The sequence below is a fragment of the Rhipicephalus sanguineus genome, chromosome 2, assembly GCF_013339695.2.
Source record: "Rhipicephalus sanguineus isolate Rsan-2018 chromosome 2, BIME_Rsan_1.4, whole genome shotgun sequence".
NCBI lineage: Eukaryota > Metazoa > Arthropoda > Arachnida > Ixodida > Ixodidae > Rhipicephalus > Rhipicephalus sanguineus.
The window spans coordinates 83,928,850-83,951,098 of NC_051177.1; the positions used below are offsets into that span (position 1 = coordinate 83,928,850).

At 44.1% G+C, this 22,249-nt stretch overlaps 1 protein-coding gene across 1 annotated transcript in view; it reads right to left on the minus strand.

Moving 5' to 3' along the window:
* The window catches only part of LOC119381708 (guanylate cyclase soluble subunit beta-1), a 111,137-nt gene extending 92,075 nt beyond the window's left edge, over positions 1–19,062 (minus strand). Inside the window, exon 1 of the mRNA XM_037649476.2 lies at positions 18,972–19,062. The gene's annotated coding sequence lies outside the window, so the exon portion shown is untranslated. The remainder of the gene's footprint in view (positions 1–18,971) is intronic.
* Positions 19,063–22,249: the final 3,187 nt, after the last annotated feature.

The window sequence follows — 22,249 nt, forward strand, 5'->3', positions numbered from 1 at the left end:
TCAAAATGGCGAAGAATGACACCACGCAGCAGCCACGGCTCGTCTGGGCTGGGCATCCCTTTGTTCGCCTCCATTGTCTTACGCCGCATTCGTGCCTTCATAAACGCTATCTCGGCTTTCCTGAAGGCATATTGCACAAAGACTGACTAGTCAACGGCTCCAAAAGCTGCCATTATTCCGCGGCGCTAAGCCGGGGCGGGGCGAAGGGGAGTGGAAAGTTGGCCAAAAGGTGGCTTGGCTTCGTCAGGTACTCCACTCTTCCCCCTACCAGACTAGCCCTCGTTAAGGTGATACATGCAAACCCCCTATCATCTATGTCCAGTGATGAATTGGGGCGGCTGGTCTGAAGTCACGCCTGCTACCATAAGAGATTTTCACACGCGAGGTGAGGAGCCATGTTTCCCATTCTAACCCTTGCGTTTCCCAAATGGCTCACTGTTGTAACGGCAGTGCAGCTGGGCGCAGCAAGATTTTGTGTTTTTTTTAAGTGGCAGTTAATGAGTTTAAAGTCGTAGTAATAAAATACACAATTATTTGCAGGCCAGAGCGCACAAGCTCACGCCGACCTCTCTGCCTCCTTGTAATAAATTCGCGCTCTCTCTCTCTTTCGCTATCTCTTTGGTGAAGCCTCACTTCGTTATACAAGCTTAATTTAAAAGGGGTGTATGTCTACTGAGAGTTGACGCTATTTACAACTCCTGTATTAACATTCATAGACACGACACATCACTATAAAATAGTGCAGTTTTCAACTCTCTGTCTCTCTGTGTGTACAGATACTCACGTGTGTGCGTGCGCGCGCGCGCGCGCGCGCGTGTGTTGTGTGTGTGTGTGTGTGTGTGTGTGTGTGTGTGTGTGTGTGTGTGTGTGTGTGTGTGTGTGTGTGTGTGTGTGTGTGTGTGTGTGTGTGTGTGTGTGTGTGTGTGTGTGTGTGTGTGTGTGTGTGTGTGTGTGTGTGTGTGTGTGTGTGTGTGTGTGTGTGTGTGTGTGTGTGTGTGTGTGTGTGGTGTGTGTGTGTGTGTGTGTGTGTGTGTGTGTGTGGGACTAACCGACCATTACAGCTGCCTGTCGTCAGTCCGACACGAATATTGTCGCGGTACACTTAGCTTCATCGCCATAAGTATAAGACATACTGCGTCGTGCTCGAGATACCGAACCGAGAGCCATACTCGCACGAACATCTTTCTCTTTTTAAGAAAGAGCTCGCACTTCTCGAGTAGGTCGTTCGTTGTCTTCGTCGTCACCAGGATATGGGAGGCGGGAATATTCGTTCCGAAGAGCTAGCTGAAGATGAAATATGAGAAGTACTCGAAGTAGAGTCTTTTGGCTCCAATTCAATCGTCCTAAACTAGATATGCGGCCCCCTATAGCTGAAGACACCCTTGAGACAGAGGCAGGGGTGCACACAGTGAGAGTGTGGTGGACACAATAACATGTAAACTCGTAAAGCCACGTTAACCTCAAAAAAAAAAAGAAAAGAAAAGCTGCTACGCTAGAATTCCTCGTGAGAACAATTTCAATTTAGTCGTTATGACGGACACGTTTTAGCAAAGGTGATCAGCCAGCCAATAGGATGCAGCGTCGCAAAGTTTTGGGCTAGTTGGTGCTACCATCACTCTGTGTAGATAAAAAATGTAAGAAATAAGAGGGATGCGCGAGCGACACCGACAGGTACTAACTTTCAACTATAGTCATGTAAACTCGTCCACTGCCTCTAGCTGAAGTTGTGTGCTTCGCTCAGCTTAAGGTGAAGAGCACTAGTGCCATAAAATCTTTGCGAATTTGGCCCAGCTTTATCTACACTTTTAAAAGGTGAAGTCCAGAATTTTGTGCGGGTCAAACCAGATGTGGAGAACTGTAAGTTTCAAGAGTTTCTCTTATCCACACGATTCACAATCTCTTTTCCAAAACGGGATCGTAATCACTGAAAATTTTCTCTCAAAAGTTCAAGCAGTCTAAATAACAATACTTGTGAACTTTCAAACTGTTGGTAAACTTCCGAATGAAACGAAGATACATGCCAGCAGCAGTGAGCGAAAACACACGCCGCCACAGCCACGCATTTCCACAGCAGGCCAGTTGTCAGGTACCAGAAAACGGTACGTTTCACTCCTTTCCTGCATAACTTATTCAGGGTCGTGTTGGTCGGGCAACCCGTTGTAACATCCTGGCGCAAACCAGCGTTCGCACAAACGGCGCCGTTGTGACCCGCTCTTCAACGTATGCGCCTCAACGGCCCCCAAAAGTAGGGCGAACGCGAACAAACCAAGAAAATCCCAATGGAACGTATATCTAACATCGTATACGGTTTTAGCTCATGGATGCAAAGCAGCATCGCAAAACTTTCACGAGGATCCCCTCCACTTCCGTTTTCTTCGATCCCGAAAGAAGCGTGCGTGACTCTTGCACACGCTACGCGTACCCTTCCCCCCCTCCCATGGCTCTGTTCCTATGAAAATAAACAAACAAACAAATAAGAAGAACGCGGGTACCGCCCTCTCACCACTAGCGGACGCGGCGAAACGGCTGTGAAATTTACGACCTCGGTGGCAGCAGCCCCATGGCTCGACGCCTGCGGCATGCGTTTCCAGCGTATACATACGAAAGCGCCGCGCTACCAGGATCTATCGGCCCCGCTGGGAGCCAAAGGAAGCCAAGCCGCTCGCTCTTTCGGCTTGTTGCTGTCTCGCATTGCTTGACCGAATGCATCCACGCAATACCGTGCAGTGCAGTTAGTCACAATAAGGTGGGGAAAGCATTATAATGCTTTCTCGTGCAAGTTATACAGCAAGAGCGGCAATATTCCAGTCCTAAAGCGCTCCTTAAGGCTCTTATTTTATATCTAAGGGTTCATTATGAGCCATTAGGCGAAAGACTATAATGTCATGCGCATACGTTACCTACAGTTGACTAGGAAGTACGGCATTCTGGAGTTTCCACCAAGATAGTTGTAATGCGTATGTTGCGCTGATAGTATAAAGCGCATCATTATTATGAATTTTTCCCTGGCCGGAACGTCACATAATAAATATGAGATAACATAATTACCTAACAATTATAATACACCAAAATAATGAATAAATAGGGCACAAAATTATATTTCTCTCATGGTTACTATCTTTCAAGCAAAAACAAGAAATAACACCCCCTATGCTGTGTTTGGAAATTCACTATCTATTGCCTTTACATGGTTTTGCTTCTTTCGTTCAGCATAAGAAAAACACACTCTTCACGTAAGTGAATATGTCATACGAATAAGCGGCTTCTTGGAGCCAGCATATTGCGATCTCGGTGCCCACAATGCCAGCCCAGCTGTTCGCAGTACTGCACGGCTGTATAATGCGGCAATGCCCATACGTATGCGCGAACAAGCTGCACGTAAAATTGCTGCCGGCAATGACGCAACTGTGGTCCCGACGATGCAAGGCTGCTGTCATTGCCCTTCGCAATGGGAAATAATTATCGATGCACCGAGTGGGCGCAGCTTGTTTGCTGGTGCGCTTTCCGGGACTACCAACGCCCTTTTTTTTTTCGTACTTGCTAGCATTGCGTGCTCTGCCGTATGTTCTTTGCGCGTGATGAAGCAATGGTTCTTTCTTTGCAGTTGCGTAGGTGCGCGGGTGGAAATCGCTGGGGTACGCTCTCACCGTATTAGGACCGTCGGTTTTCTTTTTACGGCACCTTCGTAAAGCCAGCTTTCGTGACCGTGTTGCACTTTGCGCGGTGTAGCATGGACTTTGCGGCCTGCTTACCTTGAATACGTGGGAGGGAACGTCATTGCGGGAAGTTATTGGGTATATTCATTATTGTTAGTTTAATACCTTTTTGCGATGAGCAGGGCCTGTAGTCACAGGAGCATTCAGTTAATTAGCTGCAGACGACGAATAAGTATACGCACCCCAGTCCCAGGTAACGAAGTATGAATTCTAAATTTCCCGTGGGAAACGTTTATGCATTTTATTACGTGTATATTTTGTGTTCACTTGGACATTTTCTCAGTCGTTTTTCGATCCTCCAATTCGATAGCCATTTCCGAACTTATCAGTTCTGCGTTGCACCTCATTTTTCTAACCGCCTTCATATCCTAATGTGAGAAAGTGTTTACGAAAGTCCGCTCGTCCTTTATTTCGCCTACTACGCTGGCTACTACGAATTTACCACTACATCTTTACTGACATGCTGTCTCTGATTGAAGTCGGATGCAGCTCTTGTTATCAAACAGCCTCTATTCACAAATTCGGTACAAAAAGGAGAACGTCGTTGGTTGCTCCACCAATGCATTTTTCACTTACTTGCTTACACTTACGTTTCCTATTGGATGCGTTTCTACACGAAGTTGCTCTTTCTTTTGTGATTGGAAGTGGCATCCTTAATTCGTTCTTGGATACGCGACAGGTAAGTGGCGTGCACTTCACCTTTAATTATTGGTACATATTAGTAATCAAAAAGACTATACGGCACGGCGAGTGTGACCACAAAAGCTCGCAGTCAGTCGCTTATTTGCGTTGGAAAATACTGCTCCTCCTCAACATGCTATAACTGCTGGTATGAATGGGCGGCGCCAGGTGTGTATGGGGGGGGGGGGGGGGTGGAGGCAGAAATTTTCGTCCCTACTCTTTGCCCTTCCTAGAGCAAACATATATGTCAAAACACAACCCATAAGTTCCTGCCACCTCCCTCCACCACCACGCTCCCTAAGGAATTCACATTTTGTGGAAGCCACCCCAGTTAGAAGTCCTGGCCGCCCTTGCTGGTACGTTGCAGAGTGTTTTTAGATATTATAAAACAAGAAGCCCGCTCAGGAGCTGCTTTCAGCAATAAATACATGCAGAATTTCTAATTGACGAACCTTCAAAACTTCCGGCGGGTATAATATTTACCTGACTACAATCGAACGCCTGCAAACTTGTAAAAAAGGGACATCCCCGCTGAAGCAGCGGATAAGCGCTGCAAACCCGAAATAATTTTGTTTCGCTCTCGGTTTTCCATTACGCTCGAAATTCCGCAGAAATCTCCGTCTAAGTAGATAAAATGGGGGAAAAAGGGCATATTGAAGCCCCTAAGATAAGAAGGTACCAGAGGTATCGATCCCACTTTTGGAACGATTCACCGCTATGTGCGATCGAAGACTTACCGTGGGCGCGATCAGAAAAAAAAAAGCACGTAAAGCTCTAAAGTCTGCTTTTGCGCGATACAGAATAAAGTCAACGCAAGAGAAGCGCCAAAACGTAGAAGCGCTTGCGAATCGCTTTTCTCTCTACGAAAGAGGATGCGCAAAAAGAACAGGTCACGAAGCTCTAATTTTACGCAGTGCTGAGCACGAAAAGGGGTCATCCTTTGTTTGAACGTCCATTCCCATTTGAAGATGTAAGGGTTGCGATCGCCTTATTTCTTTCCTCTTTTGTATCGCATCCGATACAGCGGACCTGCTGCCATCTTGCGGATCTTAGCAGAAGGAACAAGATAGCTTACATCCGCAAAATAGTTTACAATGCTTATGCAGTATATTTCTTTGTGCCATGTGTTTGTGTATCTCTAGGGAAACGAATAATTGAAATTTCTCAATTACACCCAACAATAACAAAGACGGTGGCAACGACAACCACAGCAGCAACAACAGCAAAATTCTTGGACCGTGGCCACATCCTGATAATCAAAGACGCGCGATGAGCGTTCCTCGTTATTTTTAATGGACACAAGTTAATTAACTGTTTATAGTCGTTATTATTGCTCCCTTAAATAGTGTTGAATTATTGTTGAACAAATCTTACAGTCATAATGTATGTAAGTGCACAAAAAATTATATGTACGTAATCTATCCGCTATATGTACTGGACTATACCTTTAGAATATCCTCATGCTTTATACGCCACACATTGTATATGTACATAGTGCTTCTGATTATTTTTTTTTATTTTCTTATTCTTTTATTCTTCGTAATTTTCTTGTCCTTGTGTATTTCTTCAATACTAATATCATGATGATGATATAGTCGGCTGTATCGTAGCCCACCTACCCATATTGTTTTTTTTTTTCATATATATAAACAAAGAAAAAAAAACATGATAAAATAGCCCAGATACATTGGTTTCCATATTTTGAAATATGTGTAGTGTCCCAGACAGCTTCCGTATTTGGGACTTCGAGGCTCTTTGCTTAAGGGCTATCATCAGTGAACTGTTCGAAAACACCACATTCAACATTGATTACACATTGACTTCGAAGTGGAAAAAAAAAAGAAACCTTCCTTGATTCTTCTGTTTTTTCCCGGCACTTTATATCTGAAAAGCAGAGAAGCTCACTAAAATAAGCATTACAAAAAATGAATTTATTCTTTCTGTATACGTAACAAATTATATTTTTTTTTTGTCGCATGCTGAGTACTGAAAATAGACACCCTTGTAAAATTTTATGGGCGAGATGGAAAACAGTTACGATAGGTTGTAGCGCGTTGCGGATATTGAAGAATTGGTCACATAGTTCAAACGTTTAATGTTACCATGTAGCGTACGTGCACCATCGATCCAAATAAATGCTTATTCTTGCAGAATTTTTCAGCACCCTCATTAAAAACATCAGGGGCCCTTCGCCTGATTCGATTCATCCCCCCGTATAGAACGAAAGCCTAGATAAAATGCTGCGTGGCTACGCTGTACCGCATCTTTGCTTGGGTCGTGTAATATGCACAAATGACCGCCATGCATAATTTCGAACTGCAGCCTCACAGTGAGAACACGTGCGCAGCCGGGCTGGCAAATGTAGGACATCGCGTAAAAATTCAGACCTGGGATCTCAGTATCTGTTGCCTTTTTTTTTATAGTGGTGTTTTTGTGAGCCTCTTGACCACACCCTCCGTCTAGGGGAACGCGACACCGAGGTCAGCCGCAGCACCCCTCCATCTCGCCTATTTTATTCTAGAACTGTTCTGTTGAGTTGTTCTCTTCTCTTAAAAAACAACTCAAGGCTGCGACTGACATTCATTGAACATTTATTGCTTTAAACATGAACGCCCTCAATAAGAAACAAAGGACTCGAGTGTTTATATATAGTGAGATATTTGACACTGTAACTTAGGTCACCGTATCTCGTATTCCATACTTACATCGGGACGTTTTTCACAAACCAGCTGTCGTTCTGACCTGTAAGTTTTCGTTCGACTGTTACCCACGCATGCCTTCAAGCACTGCTGCACTTTTTTGATGAAACTGTTCGACGTGCGTCGTCCACCCCAACGTGTTCACTTGTGTCTTTGTAGACTCGGGATATTTTCTCCTTGCCATGTCCACCATCATGCCAAGAAGACAGACCTCAAGCTCGGTAACCGACTTCTGCAGACTTTCTTGACAAACTGTGGTGTCGATATGCACACTCTTCGTTCTCTCTTTTCGTTCTTTTTTTGGTGCGGAGCACTTGAGGGGCCCGGGCGGTCGTACGCCCTCGTATGTTGTCGTCGCTTGGCGTAACGCAGGCAAAATCACGTATAAAAATAGAAAAAAAAAAGAGGAAGCAAGCAAGCAATAGAAAGAGAGGGAAAGAAAGGTAGAAAATTGGAAGACAAATATAAATAAATAGGAATAAAGAGAGAAAGAAAAGACAGAAAGAAAACTCGAAAATAGAAAAAACCCAAGAAAGAGAGGGAGAAAGAAAGAGAAAATTGAAGTGCGAAGCTTCCTTAATTTTTATCTCCCCATTCCCTTTTCTCCCAGTACAGGGTAGCAAACCGGACGCGCGTCTGGTTTACCCAAGGAGGTTAAAAAAAAAACTTCTCGAGTGGAGGGCCCCTACACGCGCCCACGCGAGCGGGTGAAGCCTGGGAAACCGGTTGGCAGCCATCTTACTCCAGGCAAGAGGCAGCACAGCCTGAGCACGGCCAGCGTAATTGTGAGCTTCCACGGTGGCGTTTCAGCACGAGAACGGGACAGTTAGTGTCACTTATTTGACCGAATTTCTTTTGTCCTCCAAGATTGAAGAAGGCAGTTTTTTACGCCATAATACATGGGCTGAAGCGTGCCTGTTGACACGTATACAATCCACTTCCAGCATTCCCAAAGTAAGGCACATGATGGAGTTAATAAGTGGCACATAACATTTTATTCAGCCCCGGCTTTTTTACAATTTCAAAAGAAAAAAGAAGCATATACAATGTGGTTTATACGTGAATCGATAATGCAACAAGTTACACAATAACTTCAAAATACATTATAATGCAGACACTCACGAAACTAACCGTATGAAACACGCGCCCTTAAAAACTAAACACAAAAGAAAAGATACGAAAGCAGATCGATTAATTGACTAGCTTGCTGCAGCAATTCTTTACACTCGTTTACAAAATCTTAAAAATAACAATCCTTGTCAGCCGCGTTCTTACTGCACTGTGAGAGTTTTAAATGCGAAGCATATCTTAGCGAATCTTTGGCACATTCAGTGTTTCTATCTACGTATCTATCTATCTAGCCGCCTACGCCTGGATGCTCATGATCCAGGCGTAGGATGCTCTCATGATCGCTTCCTTTACTTGGTGTATACCAAAATCGGCATGGGAGGGTAAGAGGATTTGACAAATATGACTGTCGGGTCATGATATGAATAACGGAAAAATTCAGTCATGTACGTCGTCAAACCCTTTCTTCCAGACACGTGTGGCACATAGCCGTTTACCACGGGCCGCGGTGTACGGTTATGCGTCACAGGTGATTGACAGTTTATATCTACCCAGGAACGGCGAGAACAGACATTAGTAATTTAAATGCGAGAGCGTTAAGAAAACCTAACATCGGCAGCGTTGTGCCGACGAATGGAAAGAATATGGGGATCACAGCAGGAATCAAACCCAAGCATTCTGCGTGGCAATCAAGTATTCTACCACAGAGGCACGCCAGGTATATATAGACAGGTTTGGAAAAACAGCCTATGCAGGCGTAATGTCGGTGCAACGTCAGTTGTGGTTGTGGGTCTAGCTATCTAATTTTACAAGAAAGCAATGGACACTACATAAGTACTCCTACGATACCGGCGCCATGTCAGATTAACGTCTGTGGTTCCAGTGTCGACTCCGCTGTTAAAGCCGTCTCATAAACCTTACATTTCTATTCCTATGATTCAGCAAGCTATATTGAAGCATTGCTCGACCCCGGAAGAATACATACGTATGATATTCACATGATTGCACCATAAAGTGCTCTTAGTTTTGATAATAAAGACGTATGTACTCTAACGTGAGGGCTGACGTTACGTTGCACCTTAAGGTTACCCTTTAAACGCCAGTGTTGTCGACGTGCCTGGTAAGCCCGCGATGTGCACACATCTACTACACTTACAAAAACACGTTGATCCACCTCGTAACGCTTGGTTCAAAGCCATAAAATACAGCATAGAAGTACTCGCTGACTGCTTCGCATGAAACAGATTCCCACAACGCGTGGGATCTGCCCAATTTTTTCCGTATGATTCCTTTTGAAATGTGGTGAAGCCTGATTTTGCAGCGAAAGCTGTTATTAGATGGCAGTGGGGTAGTTGTCCACCGCCGCCGCAGGTGTGCGTAACCACTATCGCGCGAAATAAGAAAAAAATAAAAATAAATAAGAATAAACAGGCTCAGATGGGATTTGAACCCGGATCCTGTGCGTGGCAGTCCAGTATTCTGCCACGCAGCTACGCTAGTGACTGGAACCCCTTTGTAAAAACATCCTTAAAGGCGTCATGTCGGGAAAGTAATCGCGTTAAATGTGTAATATAGCGCGTCAGAAGAGTAAAATAACGACCAGGCGTCGCACAATGCTAGTTTTGCAGTAAGTGACAGGGTTGTTAATTGCTTCAAGTTCATTACAAAAGGCTCAGCCATAATTCTTCATTGTCATCAACCACATGCAGCATCACCAAAGTTCACATAATGCCTTACAGATGTGTAGCGGTACCTCGCTTTCCGCAGAAAGGTGAATAATGGCATAGTGAATGCTTCCCTACTTTACAAAAATTATGATTTGCGGCGTAGTGGGTACCTTGCAAGTGTACTTGTATTGGTTTCCCCAAGAGAGTTTAGAACGGGCTTTAGAAAGGCCGCTCTTCCAGCTTTCGATGTGACTGTGCTGCGCGCTCCGCGCAGGCCCGGCGTTTTTTGTGTACAGCTTGGTTATCTTCGACAAATAGTAAATGTGGTTATCGAGTGGATCACAGTCCAACAAACGAGACATCCACAACACTCGCTTGTCACCAAAGGAGTGGAGAAATTGGCCATCTGTGGAACTTCCGCGCGGGCTCAAGCGACGACCCACACGTTTTCTGCCTGGAGCAATATGACGGCCGTGGTTTCAGCGGCGGCGCGCTGCCTCCACTGCAGAAGTTTTTTGTTTTTAACCTCCTTGGGTTTACCGCACTGTCTTTGCTTTTCCTCGTCTTCCTCTCTATCTACAACGAAGCTAGGCTGTATTCAACAGTGGTAATCTGTAAAAATTAACACATAAGCCAGGCTTCAATACTTCGTGTTCAGTGAGACGGTGTTTATTCTAATTGTTTCGCGTGCTTGTGCTTCGAGAGATTCGCCCAACATAGCCTGAGAGTGATGCGTTTATTACCACGTTTTCTACTGCGGAAGAAAGGAGACGTTGCGTGCCATTGAAACACGTCGACGACACAATAAAGGGGCCCTCCAACACTTTTCCAAGTAGCCATGAGATTGCTTCACTAAAGGAACATATTGCCTCACGAATCGAATGCCGCAAAAATGTTTAGAGTCTGTCCAGTACGAGCGGAGTTACAAGGATTTGTCGCACGCTGCAATTGCTTTCTCTCGTCTCTCGCCCCGACGAAAGCGCTGGAATCAGGGGGGGGGGGAGGTGGCACGGGGGGAAAAGGTATGTGACGCACGCGGCGGCTTAATGCGGTGGCCGCAGTAACTACCAAGCGTGCCATGCTCAAATCAGCCAATGACGTGGAACGTGCCCGTGACGCCGTAGGCATCATTTTTTTGTCGAGAGAAGAGGAAGTGCTTTTTAGCTGACTTTGCGAATTTATTGTAAATCCCAGGCCGCGTGCTACGCTATAATGTTTGGCTCGCGTGTTCTCGGGAGCCTCGACTACCGATCGGCAGCGTTTTCTGACCACGCTGAAAAAATCTTGCAGGGCTCCTTTAATAAATACTCGGAGGAGAAAAAGGAAGTAGAAAGGCAGAAAGGATAACAAGAGGCGCAATATCTTAGCGGCACCTCGGACGTCAATCCGAGAGATCAATGCTAAAAAAAAGGGCGGTGCGTGATTCGACGACCGGAAAGACTCGATGACGTGGTCATGAATGGGGACGTCACACACGACAGGAGCAGCAAAAAAAATAAAAGAAAAAAAAGAAAGTATTAACAACGGAAGTGCGGCGAAAAACTGCGTGATGCTTTCCGACATATAATCCCACCGTCTTCTCATCGCCTTTGTTGCAGTCTTCCGTCCCCGCAGCATTATCTCATCTCGAACCACAAGGCTCACGTCAGGATCTTATTCACGAAGCAGCTGTTATTTCCGCTCTGCTGTGATCAAAGTAGCAGCCAGTGCTTTGCCAAGGACCGGAAAGCCCTTTCATCTCGGCCGGCATTACGGCCAGTTCCTGATGCTGCACTTTTATGAAGCGATGAGGAGACAACGTGTTCCCGTACGTCCTTGCTTAGAGTTGAGTGATCTTCTGTTGCGAGTGGGCCGCCAGCGAAAGGCACGTGTCAGCACTGTTCCATATCTGTAGACTTCGCGTGTTCCCTTCGATTTTTTTCTTCTTGTCATCTGGTGCTTGTGCAACGCGAAGAGAACACACTAATTCTGTTCTACTATGAAGGGTAGGAACAGAACGCGACACACGCACAAGCACATGTGCACACACTAAGAAGCAAACAATCGCGCGCGCGCGCCGACAAGATAGATAGATAGATAGATAGATAGATAGATAGATAGATAGATAGATAGATAGATAGATAGATAGATAGATAGATAGATAGATAGATAGATAGATAGATAGATAGATAGATAGATAGATAGATAGATAGATAGATAGATAGATAGATAGATAGATAGATAGATTAACTTATTCGCTGATAAAACATCATTTTGTGCTGTGGCTGGCCGGAAGGCACAAGGTAATAAATGCCAAAACACGGCATAGCGATTCATTCGTGCCGCTCGATGCTTTGCCATTTTTAGTTGCCTTTCAAAGCTGTTCGCCCTAATAACGCGGGCGCAAAGCCGCTGTGACAATTAATGAAGCACGACAACAAATGGCATTACGGTGTAATCGTAGAATTATTCCCGGACCAAACAAACAAGTTCTTTGAGTAAACAGCGTGGAAAATTAGGCAAGTCGTTAAGTATTCATTTTGGCCAAACAGTTTAAGCAAAGTAAGTTCTTTACTATACAACGAACCTCGAAACCACCGCTTCTGCAGAATTGACGTTTTGACTTTACCGAGGCCATTGCATGGTATGTACATTAAGTAAGTGTTTAGGCCAAATGCTTGTTCTCAGTAATACTCTAGAATGATTTTTAAGACGCAAGAGAGTTGCTGCGAGAGTCCAGGAATGATGATGGGGCCAAATTCACAAAGCTTTTCGTTCACTGGTGCTCACTGCCATTGGCCATCATGCTACGCTAATGATATGCGCGGCTTCACGATTGGCTGAAAATTTCTCCTACGACCGGATCTATAGCGTAGGACGCTCTCGTGAATACGGGCCTTGCGGCCTCCGGAAGAAAGCATCCAAGCAAGCGAATGAAGTGAGGTTGACATGTGGCCAAGCTTGTGTGCGTACGTATTTTTGCATGCATGCTGGTATGAACGTTACGAATGGAGCTAATTGCTACATACGCATGAAGGCTATATTGTAAGCAATTACCATCAACGTACATTGAAACTGAAGCGGACAGAAAGTGAGACGTGAATGTGTGTTACAGCACAGTCTGTGTGACAGCAGCTTGAACGTAACAAGACGGTGCGCAAAGACGCTGGGAACCGCTGCAGAACTTTGAGAAATGGAGTAGCCAAGACGCTATGAAGCTCATCCCCTCCACAACAAGCCAATTATAGCAGAACAGAACAGAACAGGATGCACCTAGAAACCACAACTTGCTCATCAAGGATACCGTTAGTCAAGTTCTACGTATACCTGTTTAGAGAGCTCTAACTGATATTACCTTGTGAAGGTTGCGCAGCCGAGCAACGCAACACGAGAAGTTCAGTCGTTGATGCTGGCACTGACTTGACACGGCAGCTATAACCTTAATCTCTTTGCGACATCTGTGGCACCGAGGAGGGAGAACTTATACAGCATATCTTCTGCGACTGTCCTCGCTGCGCTGCGCAGAGACGATCCCTCATATTCGCTCTCGCTCGTCTTCACAACAGAAAGATGACACTAGAAACAATTCTCCGATCTCATCCCGAAAAGTCATCGAGAATTCAAGCAACCAAGGCATTGCTCAATTTCCTAAGGACAACAGACTTGCCAGAGCGGCTGTAGACTCCTAATGATGCCGCATACCGAATAAGACTGCCGCTCTGCGCTGTGAAGTTATGTGCGTGAGTGTGTGTTTCCCTCTCTTTCTCTCATTCTTTACTCTTCTTTCAATCTCCCCATCCCTTCCCCCTGTGCAGGGTAGCATACCGGTCATGCCAAACTGGCTAACATCCCTGTCTTTCCTCTCTCTCGTTTTCCTTCTCCTCGTGAAAGAAAATAGTCTCCGCTTGGTATAAGCAATGCTTCATGCGCAACATTACAATTCGCTGCTCCCGTACCACCTGTTGAGATCACTTCGAGCGTGCGTAAAAAACAACACACCTTTGCTTGTCCTGTTCGTTCACCAATATGACTTCAGTCTCACCACTTTGGTTAACTTGCGCAATCCTACAGTGCGTGGGAGGATTCTTCCTCCGCTACGCGAACGCGAGATCTATACTAGAGCAGCAAGCATCGGCACTGTCACGTCATCTGCTTCCGAGATAAGGCTCCCAACTTCACTTTATATGCAAATGACCTTAGGCCGTTCTGGCAGGTGGCGAGAGGGCAAGATTGAAATCTAGATGATGCTACGCTCCCATGCTCGACGATAATCAGTGTACAAGCTCTATTCGTTAACGTTGTAGCAAAACTATTTAGAGATCTGGTTGCCGTCCCTACTGCCTGTATCCATAATGAAAAAGAGATAACTTCAACTGATCATTTGAGGTTTGTTTTTGTACTTTCGCTTATCAAGGTGCGGTATTATCTCATCATGACTGTTTAACTTCAACAAAGGTTTAATTAGGTAGTCCCGTATTACCTAACTTCTTTTGTTTAACGAGATGCAGCGATGGCCTTGATCTATATAAATATTCTAACCTTCAAACTTTTCTGATTACGTGTTTCGCATTTGGGTAATCGCAACGACTGATGTGGTCTGCAAACTTCCCAGTAGACTAGCCGGAAATTTTGTCGTGGGAGGGGGGGGTTGGTTTAAACCATACTTTATGTATGTCCGTGCGCACGTATACATATATATATATATATATATATATATATATATATATATATATATATATATATATATATATATATATATATATATATATATATATATATATATATATATACACACACACTCGCAAAACTGAAAGTTTTCTGAAAAGGTTTGAACCCTCCCCCCTCCTGACTACCCCAGTGCTTCCCACTGTGCCTCATTTCAACAAGACGTCGAATTCGGGGGCCAGAATCACGAAATTTTTCTATGTAGGTGCCGTTTTCTATTGGCTGGTGGGCTTCTCTAATGATATTGCGAGCATTGTGATTGGCTGAAGTGTTCTGTTGCAAACATTTTTAGCGTATAACTTTTTTGTGAATATGGGCCCGGTCGTTTTCGTTGCAGCTGTATAATTAAACGCGCACGTTTGCTTATGTCTTGTTTATGTACTTGCACCGTCCCCATGATGGCAATTTCTAAGAGTGCCTTGCAAATGTTTTTGTTAAGAATTCTGAAGAAATTTTTTGTTAATTATTTAACACATTGCGTTCAACTTATCTATAGTTAATATACAGTGTGGTTACGTTTTGTCGTTACTTAAAGGGACACTAAAGAGCAAAACGATTTTTCTCATATTACTAAAGTAGTCTTTCACGATACCAAAAACACCACGCTTGCTGCGAGAAGACGCTTAGTAAGCGAGAAAATGCGCAAAAACAAAATGTGGGTGGCGACGCCACCTTGAAGTTTCTGCACCGTTCGACGTGACGTCACATGTTTTGACGGCGCCTACTAGGGACTACTTAGTTCCTAATCGGTAAAAATGAAGTACATTGTCCCCCGAGGGGGCCATAGACTTAACATACCAAGTTTGGGGTAATTTTGTTGAGGCAATGGCGCCAAAATACGATAAACACGCTTTGCAATCCGTGACGTCACGCGGGGAAATTTCAACGCGAAATTTAGAAATGAAATTTTAAACTTGAATTTCTCCTCTATTAATAAACCTATGATTGCAAAATTAACGGCATTACAGTCCTCAGAGCACAATTTATTGATCTAGGCCGATTCACTTGTTTCTCTTTAGTGTCCCTTTAACTTCGTGCCTCCCCGAAAGTGATTACTGTTTTAATGAATTTTTCATATGACTCTTATTTTTTTTATTAACTTCATTAGATACAAATAATATATGCAAACGAATAAGTTAGTACATCGGCTCTGTCTTCGAGGCTCGATTCACGCCATTATATTTTTACACTAGGTTAGTAGGTAGTTCTCTTACTTGGTGTTTCGTCGACAGCGCTTGAACAACCACTGTTAAGTTGTGTTACAGCAATCATTCTTCAGCGTAATGATCTGTTAGTTAAGTAGATGCACGTTCTTAGAGAACGAAACTTGTACACTACTTAATGTAGGCGGAGTCAGAAGGTGCGTAGATTTGCCTGCGACGTGTCCGAGTTTTAGAAACGAGTCGCCATTAGAGAAGGCGTACATTAGGGAGGAGACATGCATTGCTTCATCTAATGACTTTGGATCAATAAAGCTTTTTTTTAAGGAACGTTTGTAGACACTATGTAGGATAATGTTGGTCTGCGCGAAGCAGTCATCAAGTCTGGGTTTCTGTACAGTGTGTGTACAGTACCCACCTTAAATGTACAGTGCCTACCTTAAATCAAAACATCGACAAAATTTCACAAGCTATCTAAAATATACCAACAGAACATTGGGCTCTGTTCTCGGCAGAGTTTCACATAACGGTCCTCAGGTCCTCTCGCACTCTATTGGCCGTAGTTTCTTTCACTATTAATCCGTACTCGTACTAACAATTTGTCATTACGCTAGAAATATTCATAAAATAATATTTTATTCAATCCCAATGCAAGGGAGAGAGAGAAAAGGAAGGAAGGAGAAGGAGAGAAAGGAAAGGCGGGGATGTTAGCCAGTCTAGAAGAACTTGTATGCTACCCTACACTGGGGTAAGAGGTAGAGAGAAAAAGAGAGGGAGGATCACGCACGCACAAAGTCACACACGTCACAGTCACGATATCGCCATTGGTCTATAACAGCCGGTGCAGGTCTGACGCCTTCAAAAATTTGAGCACCGCCTTCGTCGCCATCATCCGCGATGATCTCTCAAGACGACATTCCAAAATGGTTTCTTCCGTCATCGGTCTGCGAGCTATGCGAGCTATAGCGGCAGCGAATGGCTCTGCACATTGTAGCGAGGACCGTCGCAGAAGATGCGCTATAATGTCTCCACGCTGTCACAGTTGTCACGAAAAGGGCTGTCAGTTATTTAGACGCGAAAGGAGGAATGGTTTCGTGAACGCCACTCTTAGCCATAAACTGCAAAGCAGATTGGCTTCTTTTCCGCGAAGTCCAGCAATATAAGAAAGGCATGAAGGTTAACTAGACGAAGGCTCAGTTGTCGTAATGACATGTTCCAGTGTAGGACATTTCATGAACGAAGGCGGCTGGCCAATGTCCAAAATCACTTACGAAAGTGAAGACTTTAGAAATTTGGTTCTGGTGTTTCAGATGCCATATATAACAATTATTGTTCAGTTTTTTCTGAGTGCTATAGTTGTCAAATGTACATATTTACTTAAAAATTCACTTAAAATATTGCTTGTATAAAGGCTGCATGATTGCCAAGGACTTAGATGACATGTTTAATTATGGAGCATATATATTTTAAACGTTATTAACTGAGTGAGTGAACAAACTTTATTAAAAGTCCGGGCGAGGCGGGGGGAAGAGGGGATTAACCCCTGTCCCGTCCCACTCTCCGTCGATGATGGCGTCAGTTGACGGCTTGAAGCCCTTGGACCCGGGCGGCATCCTCGGCTTGCCGGACGGCCCAAAGTTGGTCGGTCAGCTTGTCGCTGGTGAGTGCCGCCTCCCAGCGGCAGCGACGCCGACGTGACCAATACTTAATTCAGTAACTTCTTAAAATAATCATAGTGGAAGTATTCCTACTCCTCGAATTGCTAATATAATTCATTTAACTTTTCAACTCCAGTAAATAGAGGGTTTTGGTATTAGAAGCGCAGAATATGTATAATATCGTGTCTATAAATACCGCGGCAGGAGCGCCAAGTAGAAGATACAGTTTTTAGGTAAAAATTAAAAACAGTAAGTTGGTCAAGTCTGAATTCGTCTACGGGACAAACCTATCGGTCGTGTAGACGAGCCTAAATATAACACCAAACGCTCCAAGTCTATGTGTCCATTCCAGTCCAACTCCATTTCAGAATCTCGTTCTCCCATTCTAGTGGCCAAACTGATAACAACATTCGATTCCCATTCCACTCCGCTTGTTTATAAATTCCAATACAGAAATGCAAGATTGGCGTTGACGCAAAACTTCCTTTTAAAAAAATATGAGGCTTGGCCCCTGCCTTCACTTTCTGAACAACATTAGAAATTATTTTCCCTCCAGAAAATCTCCATTTGCGCGTGAAAGATAGCGTAATAATAACTCATCGCAAAAAACGGTGACATCAAACACAATTGACTGTCGCCGTTAAGTTCAATTTTCAACTCTCCTTTTGTGGTCAGGCCTGTGCCAGTCGATCCCTTTCGTAGTCATCCAGCCGTTAGTATGTGGTTGCGAAGATAATTCTTTTTTCATGGCAGAGTTCCCTGAGAAGGCGCAGACACTATAAACAGTCATGAGTTCGTAGGCGTCAGACTTGTAACGAATGTTGTCTAGAGGGACAGTTGATTTATTCGGAAAGAAAGAATCATATTTCCTTTGCAGATCGTAATCTTTTGATCAAACGGTCGACCATTCCATTCTAGACCAAGTACCATCTAGCCTGACTACACTGCTGGCCGGGGCGAGAACACGATCTCTACCGAGGTTAGTGACAAAGGAGTCGGCAGTAATGCGTGCTGTCAGACCAAGGCCTCGCGCTGGCACCTAGCCTGTTCGCTTCAGTGACCACAACGTCGCCGCGGAGTGTATTTCGTTGGTTCCATCTCAAAGCCTACTCTCATCTTTACACAATGCCGGCAAAGCCCTGTAAGAGGAGCTCCCCGGTCTGGTAGCTTCAGTCAGCCCGAGTTCTTTCTTCGTTGCGCCGGTCTTTGCGGTGAAGCCAAGTGATATTGTCAGCGGCTGATAACTCGCACAACACTCTTGAGTAGTAACTGAGACCAATTTGTACTTTTCGGCTTAAATGGGTGATTAAATATTCTCTTATGACCGCCATGTATATTTCTCCTCTTTCGTTTTGTTTCAAACGAAAATTTCTTCTGAGGTACCCCTTTTTGGTGTTATTGTAGCCCGTCGTAGTTCTTATGTAGCTGTTCGAGGGAAAAGATCACGAGAAGATTGCAGTGACTATAGCTGCAGCCAATACTCCAAGAATGCAGCAGGACCTTTGGGCATAAATGCAACAAAAAGAACAGCGATTGTCTTTTCCTAAACTTATACTTGGATATTATATATGCATAATTGGCATATGTAATTCTAATACATGCGCGGTCCCGTACTTACGTCGAGATGCGATGACGGAGTGGACAGGTCGTGGGAGTATTTGTTACGTCACAAAGGAGTGCTCCTTTCGCCACTAAGTAGGCGGCCCGCCACTTTGGCCCTGTAGTAGAAATTAAATTAAGCACAGAAAGCTGAGCAGAAGCAGTGGGTTTTTTCGTTGCGCTTAAATCTTTCTGTGGATCTTTCTTTTTTTTTCTGCCATTCTTATTCATTCTTATCAAGTAAAACACACAAATTTATAAAAGTTAGAAAATTAGTAAAACTAACCCTTTTCAATAACTAATATAATGTTTTAGATGTAATAGATGACTCAATACTATTTATTTACAGAAACGAGTACAACTGCTATTCTCTTCAAATAATTAAATGTCGTTGTTTGATCCTGTTAGCTTATCTGCAACACACAGGACCTTTGTTTTATGTTTAAGGTTACTACTGCATAAATCGATCTCGAGTTTGCATTACTAACAATTATATGCCGTGTATGGGGCGTATCAAATTTTTTCTCACCCGGTATACGATTGCATTTCGCAATACAAACGACAGCCAGAAGTCGTAACTGTTGTGCTGCCTGTGCGGTGGCTTCTATAGTGCCCTGACATGCGACAGGTAGTGTCGCCTATAGCCGTGGAGCTACTTATGTGCTGTGGTACTGAAATAAATAAACTATAAATAAGCGTACGTGTAATGCGCAGATAATGTAATATAATAATATAACACAATAACTGCTGGGGTTTTACGTGGCAAAACCCCGATATGGTTATGACGCACGCCGTGATAGGGGACTCCGGTTTAATTTCAACCATCTGGGGTCCTTTAACGTGCACCTAAACCTAAGCAAACGGATGTTGTTTGCATTTCGCTCACATCGAAATGTGACCATCGTGACCGGGAGTCTAACCCGCGTCCTCGAGCTTAGTAACGTGACACCCTATGTTCTGAGCTACTACCACGGCGGGTATAAAGCAACATATGTTACAGGGTGCGTGTCGTTGCTGTGGATCCGCCTGAATATCATCACGTTCAATATCTAAACACATTGCACTACGACAACTCAGACCGTGAAATTGTTCAACAATGACGCTTTTCAGTTGCGTCGGAGGAAGAAAGTGCTGCGACGTGGACTAAGAATTCGTTTAAGAGGGCTTCAAGTAGGAAGCGTTGCGCTCCTCGTTATTGTTACGGACACGCTGCTCTCTTCATCAGTTGCCTTATGTCTTATTAAAACGTCACGTATAAAAGACGCTCAATGCTATATACTGTTTCCGCCTAATTTATTCGCTTGCGGTGCTCAAAAAGACCCCGGAACTTACAACATGGCGTGGAAGAACAGCGCCCTTGTAGAGAAACGCATGTTCACTCGCGCAAAAAAAGAAAGTACACACTATATAGAACTGGCGTATTTCGTGTGTATCTCCCACATGGTCCATCAACTGTATCATCAGTTTCTCCCTAGAACATGCATCATTGTCCTTTCAGCCGTTTCGCTACCACAGCCTTTTGAAGTTACAAGTGTACTCTCTTCATGCATGCATGATGGTAATATTGACGCCGCGAAAGGCTAGAGCGACAACAAGAAAAGAAAAAGGGTGGGGGGGGGCAACTGCATCTCATTTCGAGCGTGACTGCTCCGCACAAAATTTATTACGGCATCCTATGCAGCCGCCTCAGTCGGGCGGAAAGCTTTCTTCAAGCTTCTTCTTTCTCAGAATTAAGCCAGCGAGAGCCCCGCTCTTTTCATTAAAAGCGGCAGCGGTGCTTAATTTGCCGACGCTTGATTATGACGCGTGTACTAGGCACTACCCTTTGATCTCACACGCGAGAACTGAGAGGAAGGCGCGTTGTTGTCTTGATCCCCCTTTCCGAAGTTAGCGAAAAATTTATTTTCTAGGATAAGCTCACACTGTAAGCGCTCCCGCTCGCTCCTTGAATTAAGTGAAACAAAGGCGATGTGGAGCTTGTGCCGACGGTGTTGAGTAAACTGCTTTTATGAAACTTGGCCATGCAGGAGGCGTAATTAATGAGGGATTTCGTAAACCCCAGCGAAAGTACTACTTCACCGTGGCTTTGAGCAGTCTGTGTGCGAGGAGACAAGAGGCCGCTTTGGCTTTTTCAGCCTGACCTATAGTCCTTATTTAGCAAGCAATATCTCACACTATCTATCTATCTATCTATCTATCTATCTATCTATCTATCTATCTATCTATCTATCTATCTATCTATCTATCTATCTATCTATCTATCTATCTATCTATCTATCTATCTATCTATCTATCTATCTATCTGTCTGTCTGTCTGTCTGTCTGTCTGTCTGTCCTGTCTGTCTGTCTGTCTGTCTGTCTGTCTGTCTGTCTGTCTGTCTGTCTATCTATCTATCTATCTATCTATCTATCTATCTATCTATCTATCTATCTATCTATCTATCTATCTATCTATCTGTCTGTCTGTCTGTCTGTCTGTCTGTCTGTCTGTCTGTCTGTCTGTCTGTCTATCTATCTATCTATCTATCTATCTATCTATCTATCTATCTATCTATCTATCTATCTATCTATCTATCTATCTATCTATCTATCTATCTATCTATCTGCGTTACATTCAGGGGGTGTCATTTCTGGGTGAATTCCAGTTCTCTTTCGTCAGAATTCGCTTTAGCCTTTGCAACGCTTTTTTTTATGCTTGATCTGAACTCATTACATGAAAAGCCCTCGCTCTCCCCCGGAGAGAAGTATGAAACCAAAGCCATGGTAATGCATTTAGTGGTCACCGGTCACCACAACCCCAAAATAAGTAAGTTTTCAGCAAGTAGTGTAAGTACAAAGAGCACAAATAATGACACCTATTTAAACATTTTTTGCATGTTCTCTTGTTTCTCATTGATGTGCGTTTGTTACAAGACGCGAAAGTTGGTTACGAGCGCTCAGTACGACCGCTCGTAAAGGTCAATACGCCGCACATGTACTTACAGTAATGTGCTGAATTTGGGGGCTGTGAACGTAAGTACTACAACCCTCGACTCTCACAGAAGAGCTTTCGCAATTCATTGAAACGGAGGCGCTGCGCCGTACAGGAAATCTGAACCCCAGCATACCGGATCCCAACATTTCGTTGAGTTCGCTGCCTTCATTCTTAACCGTCTCTCTCTACATATCTCTCTTTTTTTTACAAAAGCCAGCATCGCGATAATATAAGTGGAGGAGGGATAAAAAAGCGAAAAAAAGAGGATAGTTGTAAAGGCGACGACAGTGTATGTGGATCGCATGGTAACCAATTTAAACCTT